We start from the raw sequence: 7,844 nt of genomic DNA, 5'->3' as shown, positions 1-7,844 counted from the left end.
AATTAGGGAGGATGAAGGCATAGTTCTCTGTCCATTCATCATTAAAGATCCTGTTTTCGCTGTTAACTTTTCTCTTCAGATTTTTTCATAGTGCCATTTTTTGACAGCTAACAGCAACGCGTGGAAATGTTTTTCTGGTGTTTTTTATTATTATTTTTTAAAGACACAGGCATATAATAGCGCCCCCAATGACCAGTCGACAAATTTAACCTACATCAGCCTGCTTGAATGTCTCTGCTCTGTCATTTCAAGAGCGCCTATCATTTTTACCTCCTCCGATATTAATTAATTAAATGACCCATTGTTTTGGTTGTGAACTTGTGTCCCGCTATGTAATGGCTCGGAAAATATCTGGCCCGAGGCCAAACTTAATTGCCGACCCCTGTACTATACTATGGTATGTCTAGACATGTGCATGTAATTTCAGGGTTCAGGAGAAGTTTACTGCTAGTGTGGGTAGTAGAAGTAGAGAAAGTCCAACTTAGGAAAAAAAATAAATGTAAGAGAGCGACAGAGAGAGCGAGAGACAGAGAAAGAGTGACAGAGAGAGAGAGAGAGAGAGAGAGAGAGAGAGAGAGAGAGAGAGAGACTATGTGTGGGGAAAAAGAAAGTGTATGAGAGAGGGGAAGACTGAAAGCATATCTGCTGTTGAGCACAGCGGGTATGGAAGATGAGTGTCCCACAACAATATCACCACTGGATTGCAGTTCACAATCATGATGGCTCCAATCTCTTCCTGCCGCACTAAGAACTGTACAAACACCCAAAGGAGAAAATTGCCACAAAACTGCTTCTCTTTTCCCCCCATATTACCCCTATACTTGTGTCCATGAGTCTTTCACACACACACACACACACACACACACACACACACACACACACACACACACACACACATTCACACATTCACACACACTCACACACTCACACACTCACACACGCACACACACACACACACGCACACACACACACATTCACACACACTCACGCACACACGCACGCGCACACACACACACACACACACACACACACACACACACACACACACACACACACATACATATACACACACACAAACACACACAAAAAATACACTTTCTCTCTCTCTCTCCCTCTCTCTCTCTCTCAGTGCCTGTGGACTGAGGCATTGATTAAGCCGGAGCAGTCGGAGTGTTTGTCCTGCGGGTGGTGCTGAGGTGGAGCGAGGATCGATGGCCAACAGAGAGGAGAGCCATGGGCCCGACGGACGCAGCGGCTATTTTTGGGACCGGCACTTTTCAGGCCCCAGAGGGGAGCGGCAAACCGAGCAAGAACAGTCCACTCCATGGGTCAGCACCGCGGAGAGGAGAGGAGAGGAGAGGCGAGGAGAGGAGAGGAGAGGAGAGGAGAGGAGAGGAGAGGAGAGGAGAGGAGGGGAGAGGGAAGGAGAGGAGAGGAGAGGTTTATGTTATGGTTAGGTTTATGTTATGTTTATGTAATTTAGCAGATGCAAAGTGACAAATAGTTACAATGCAAAAGGAGAGGTGAGGCGAGGAGAGGAGGGGAGGGGAGGGGAGGGGAGAGGAGAGGAGAGGAGAGGAGAGGAGAGGTTGAGGGAGGGGAGGGGAGGGGAGGGGAGGTGTCCACCAGGCACTTCAAGGGGGTTTCAGGAGACACATACACACGCATAATAATGCACTGACATACATACACATGCACACACATGCATGCACGCACACACACATACACACACACACACACACGCACACACACACACACACACACACACACACACACTCATGCTTCAGTAAACTTAGCGCATAGCCAGACAAACACACTCACATGCATTGTTACGTTATGTTTATTTAGCAGAAGCAAAGCAACAAATAGTTGCAATACAATAGTATACAATAAATCAAATGAACCGTGAATAATATAGAAAGTTGGTAAGGCTGATAACTTATAATTAATAACAATATAAACAATCAATAATAACATTTTAAAAATGCACCTTAAATACAAATAAACAAATACTATAAATATGCAAATACACGCAGTTGTACATCACACACATAAGACACTACTCATGTTTTAATATAGAAACAAACATATAGTGCCAGATTGCACACAACAATCTACATACCTGTGTATATGCATGCCCATTTTTATATTGCAGTAAGTGATAATGTTGGATGTGTTTCCACATGACCTAAACATATTACTGTAGGCACACACTCAAGCATACACACTGGCACAAATTAGTGACAAATACAGTGACATTATACAGAATCATGCACACATATAAACACATAGATGTGCATAGGAACACACACACATACACACACACACACACTTCCATGACTGACAGAGATGGGTGTGGGCCTGGGGCATAGCAACATAGAGGGCAGAGCTAAAACAGATGAAAATAAACGCCATCAATAAAAATGAGTCAAAACATGACAAGCCCTGCGTCTAAACATCCTCCAAGCTACAGAGCAAGGTCACACACACACACACACACACACACACACACACACACACTGTCACTCTCTCACACAGAGACTCTCTCTCTCTCACACACACACACACACACACACACACACAGAGATACACACACACACGTCTCTCCTCACTGTTGAACCAAATCCAGAGGGTCCCACCTGCTAAGCTAAATATAAACACAAGAAAAGAAAAGAATCAAGAGAGAGAGAGAAAGAGAGCAAGAGAGTGAGAGAGAGGGAGAGAGAAGATGAAGGAGAAAGAGAGGAGTGACAGGACGACCAGAGGGGGGAGGCTATTAAAAGAAAAGATTTGGCTGGCATTGATCCGGTCAGAGGCGCCCAGAGTAGTGCCTATCTGAAGATTGATCACGTTGGCCCACCAATCCAACATAGCAGACCTGCCAAAGTCAATGTGCGCTCCACTTGGACGGAGAGAGCTTTTAAGACAGTGACACTTCTTACGCAAGCTAGACTCACACATGAGCACAAACACACACACATATACACACAAACATGCACAAGCTCTCTCTCTCTCGCGCTGTCTCTCTCTCTCACACACACACGGTCAAACACACAAACATACACACAACACACAACAAGCACAAAGAGATAGAGAGAGCAAGAGAGAGAGAGAGGTTGTGTTGCCTGCCTCTCTTCCTGTGCTAAAGAGATTGAATCACTCAGAGGTTACAGTCCTTGAGATTTCCTGGTGGACATTACTATGGCAACATTGCTGAACCTTTGCAGACTGTAATATAATTACCAGCCGGCTGGCCAACTCTGTGCACCAGAAATCACCCTTTTGGGGCTCTCACTCCACCTCTACCTCTACCTCTCCCTTCTCTTTCTTTCTATCTTCCCTCTCTTCCTTACTCTCATTACCCCCATCTCAGCTCCAGGGAAGGAAGAAAAATCACTTCTTTTTTCTTCTTTTCTCCCTTTCCTTTTCCCCTGTCTTTCTTTCCTGTATTTCCCCCCTTTAGTATGAATGCATATTTAAAAAAATAAAAAAATAAAAAAAACACGGTACCTCTGCATCTGCCGAGCAGCAGAGCCCCTATACTACCACTGGTGAAGCGTTGAAGCGCCATGCCATACACACTCTTTCTCTCTCTCTCTTTCTCATCTTCTCTATCTCTCTCTCTCTCTCTCTCTCTCTCTCTCTCTCATCTTCCCTCTCTTCCTTACTCCAGCAGAGCCCCTATACTACCACTGGAGTGCTGGAGCGTTATGCTATGCTCTCTCTCTCTCTCTCTCTCTCTCATCTTCCCTCTCTTCTTTACTCCACACCTGCCAAGCAGCAGAGCCCCTACACTACCACTGGAGCGCTGGAGCGTTGTGCCATGGTTCCTGAGCTACCTGTCTGAGCCTCTGAGCCTTGATTAATATGACTTCCTCTGTCTCTGGAGCTGCTTGCTGAACTGTGCAGGGTATTGTGACTAAGGTTAATTAACAGGAGAAAAAAAGTCTACATTTGAATGATCTGCCATAAAGGAAATGTTAGTACTGCATTGTGTGGTTGTTCAGGGCTAGTTGTGTTTATTTGTATATTTATTTAGGTTTTAGTTTTTGTTTGTTTCTGGCAGTGGCACTTTGCAAGTTGTCATTTCCCCAATTAGTCACAATTAGTTACGTGGGAAGTTGTTTGAGAGAGAAGGAGTGAGAGAGAGAGAGGGGAGAGAGAGAGAGAGAGAGAGAGAAAGAGAGAAATAGAGAGAGGATATTTTGTTACTTTGGATACTTTGTGTGGTAACGTTCATTATCAGGTATATTTTCGTTTACCACTGAGGATAAATATCACCTTATTGTGGGCGTTGTGAAGGGAACGTGTTAGAGGATGGTATGGATGACAGTGAGCGTGTCTCTCTGTGTATGTGTGTGTGTGTGTGTGTGTGTGTGTGTGTGTGTGTGTGTGTGTGTGTGTGTGTGTGTGTGTGTGTGTGTGTGTAGGAGACTTGGTGCTAATGAGCACGCCGACCCATTCCATCGCTACAGGCGTGATCACAGCTCAGGTTTGCACTTGAGCTGAAACGTTCCGTGTTTCGTCGTCTCCGCTGCCTTTTGTTGTGGCGAACAACAGCGGGCGCCTCACGCTAACCGTGCTGTTGACACATTCTCATGCTCACTCAGGCTTCTCACTAAACTCCGCACTAATGGAAGGGCAGGGAAGTGCAGTGAATCCAGCTTTTCAAAGATATATAATGAGATGGTCATCTGTTATGACTATTAACCTCAACATGTTACAGCAACCTCAACATGTTAAATCAAGAGAGTCCAATGACTAACTCATTAATAAGTGTACTCACACACACACACACATACATACATACACAAATGCATGCAAACACAACAAACACTCTATAGCAATCACACAAACACACACACACACACACACACACACACACACACACACAGACACACAGACACACACACTCTTTTGCGCGCACACACTTACTCGCCAAAACTGGTCTCAAACCTCACCCTGAGTGAAGGAAAATTCAATTCTCTTGTTGTTTGGCGGGAATAATATCAGACCGGGACCAATATCAGTTTGCCTACAAGTGTGGCCGCAATACCGAAGATGCCGTTGCTACTCTCACACACCTTGTTCTAAAACATCTTGACTCACCAAACAAACCATATGCCAGAGCACTGTTTATCGACTACTCCTCTGCTTTCAACACCATCAGACCGGACTTACTTCTCTCAAAAATGCAGCAGTTGGACATTAATCCATACCTCATCCATTGGTACCACTCTTTCCTAATCGGTAGGCAACAGCTGGTCAGAGTAAACAACACAGTCTCCCCTCTGGTCACAACAAGCAGCGGAGCACCACAAGGATGTGTGAGCTCACCACTGCTCTTTACAATATACACCAACGACTGCACCATCAATACCCCTGGACAGTATCTCATCAAATTTTCTGACGATACGGTACTGGTGGCGCTGATGACAGAGGAGATGCAGCCTGACCTCTACTATGAGAGTGCGAGGAGAGTGGTCCAATGGGCTGAACAGAATGCCCTCACTCTGAATGCCATGAAAACAGAGGAGGTCATTTTTGGCACAGTTCAACACACACCCGCACCAGTTATAATTCAGGACAGACCCATAACACAGTCAGCATCCTTCAAATATCTAGGGGTATATGTGGATAGTGTCTTCTCTTGGTCACAGCATGTAGACTTCATTTGCAATAAAGTTCAACAGAGAATATGCTTTCTCAGAAGATTAAGATCGTTTGGAGCCAGCAATGACATCCTACATCAATTCCTCACATCTACAATACAAAGCGTTCTACAGTATGGGGGGGCAGTTTGGTTCTGTGGCCTCTCAGTCCAGTTAAAGAACAGGGTACTTAAACTTTTGAACATTTGCTCGAAGTTGGTGGGCCACACTTTGGAGGGGAATTTCTTGGACAGCTGCACTAAACACACTCTCAGGATGGCTGACAAGATTGCTCTGGACCCCTCACACGTGTTACATCAGGAGTATGAGCTCCTCCCATCTGGAAGACGTTTTAGAATGCCTAGCTGCCGGAGAAACAAATACAAAAACTATTTTCTCCCTCATTCTGTATCACTGCTCAACCACAGAAGAATAAAATAGGCCAGACCCCAGAGGCATTAATGGATTAACTCATTGGACTGTAAATCGCCCTGACTGTCTAAGGACTCTCTAATTGTATGTTTGTATGTGCTGTTTTTCAATGTGTGCTGTTTTTTAATGGCTTCTTGTATGGATTGTGGAAAGGTGAAATGCAAGACAAATTTCTGTGCAAACAGACATTAAAGTTTTATCTTATCTTATCTTATCTTATCTTAATAAAAGTAACTCAGAGAAAGTCCGAGTTAAAACCAATTACACATGGACTTTTCAAGCATTTTTTATTCTATTTTGGTTTTTATACTATTTTACAAATTAGCCCATCTGCTAGTGAACAGCTCCTTGCAACAAGCCCACAGTTGGCCATTATTTAGGAGACCTATTATATTTAATCACAACAGGCTGCTATTCCAGTGCCTTGGGGCCCTGAGGAGGGAGTCTGAGAGGAATATGTAAACTCAAGGCTGAACAGCACTTTGAGCATCAAGACGTGATACAACTATGGACAACACATTATGTAAGACCTCAATCTCCCACCTCAAACACACCGCAACCTCTGTGCAACGGTGTGTGTGCATATTCCCATAAATGATACACAAAGATGTGTGAACAACAGAGTGGCCCTGTACAAATGATAATGAACACAGGAGAGGTCGCAAAAAAATAAACATGGACAGAGCTCGACAAGTGAGTTTTGAGTGGTAGTGGAGTTATATAAAACACACACACACACACACACACACACACACACACACACACATGCACTCTCTCTCCCTCTATCTATCTCTCTCTCTTTCTCTTTCTCCCTCTCTCCATCTCTCTCTCTCTCTCTCTCTCTCTCTCGTGCTGGGCCTCTCATTAAAATCCTTCACTGGCACACCTGCGCCATACTGCGGTGATCAAAAACAAGATGGTTCCTGCACCGGTTTCCTTCCTCTAAGCAAACGCAACACGAGAAAGTTACGGCCGTCACCGCCAGCTGTCCTGATGATTCACTCAAGAGCAGTGGTTTGTGAAGAGAACGCGAGCGTATACACACATCCATCCTTCTAAAAACAGTGTGTGATTACTCACAAAGGCCCTCATCTCTCTCTCTTGCTTTCTCTGAATGTGTGTGTGTGTGTGTGTGTGTGTGTGTGTGTGTGTGTGTGTGTGTGAGTGTGTGAGTAGTGGGATTGAAAATCTGTTGATGATATACAGTACATATCACTCGCAGGATGAAACAGAACTCTGTAGTGTTGATGTTATGAAAGATGAGATGCATGAAAGAGATGGTTCAGTCTTTTCGGATGGTGATGTTTGTATGTGTGAGTGTGTGTGTGTGTGTGTGTGTGTGTGTGTGTGTGTGTGTGTGTACGTGTATATGTGTGTCTCTGATCATCTGTGTGTCTGTCTGATCATCTGTTTGTTTATGTGTGTGTCTGTGTAATGTACGTGTGTGTGTGTGTGTGTGTGTGTGTGTGTGTGTGTGTGACTCAGGCAGCTGGGAGGGAGTTCTGTAGTGCTCTTCCCAGCATGAGAGAGGAAGTCTCCATCTGTGACTAGCTTTACTTCGCCACCTCTTGTTTATATTTCTTTATTTATTTACCATCTTTTCTACCCCAACACCCCCCACACACACACACACACACACATACACACACACACACACACACACACACACACACACACACACACACACACACACATACACAGACACACACAGACACACACACACACACACGCACACGCACACGCACACGCACACGCACACGC

This window comes from Sardina pilchardus, chromosome 17 (genome assembly GCF_963854185.1).
Source record: "Sardina pilchardus chromosome 17, fSarPil1.1, whole genome shotgun sequence".
Classification (NCBI taxonomy): domain Eukaryota; kingdom Metazoa; phylum Chordata; class Actinopteri; order Clupeiformes; family Clupeidae; genus Sardina; species Sardina pilchardus.
This window is presented reverse-complemented; position numbering follows the sequence as displayed.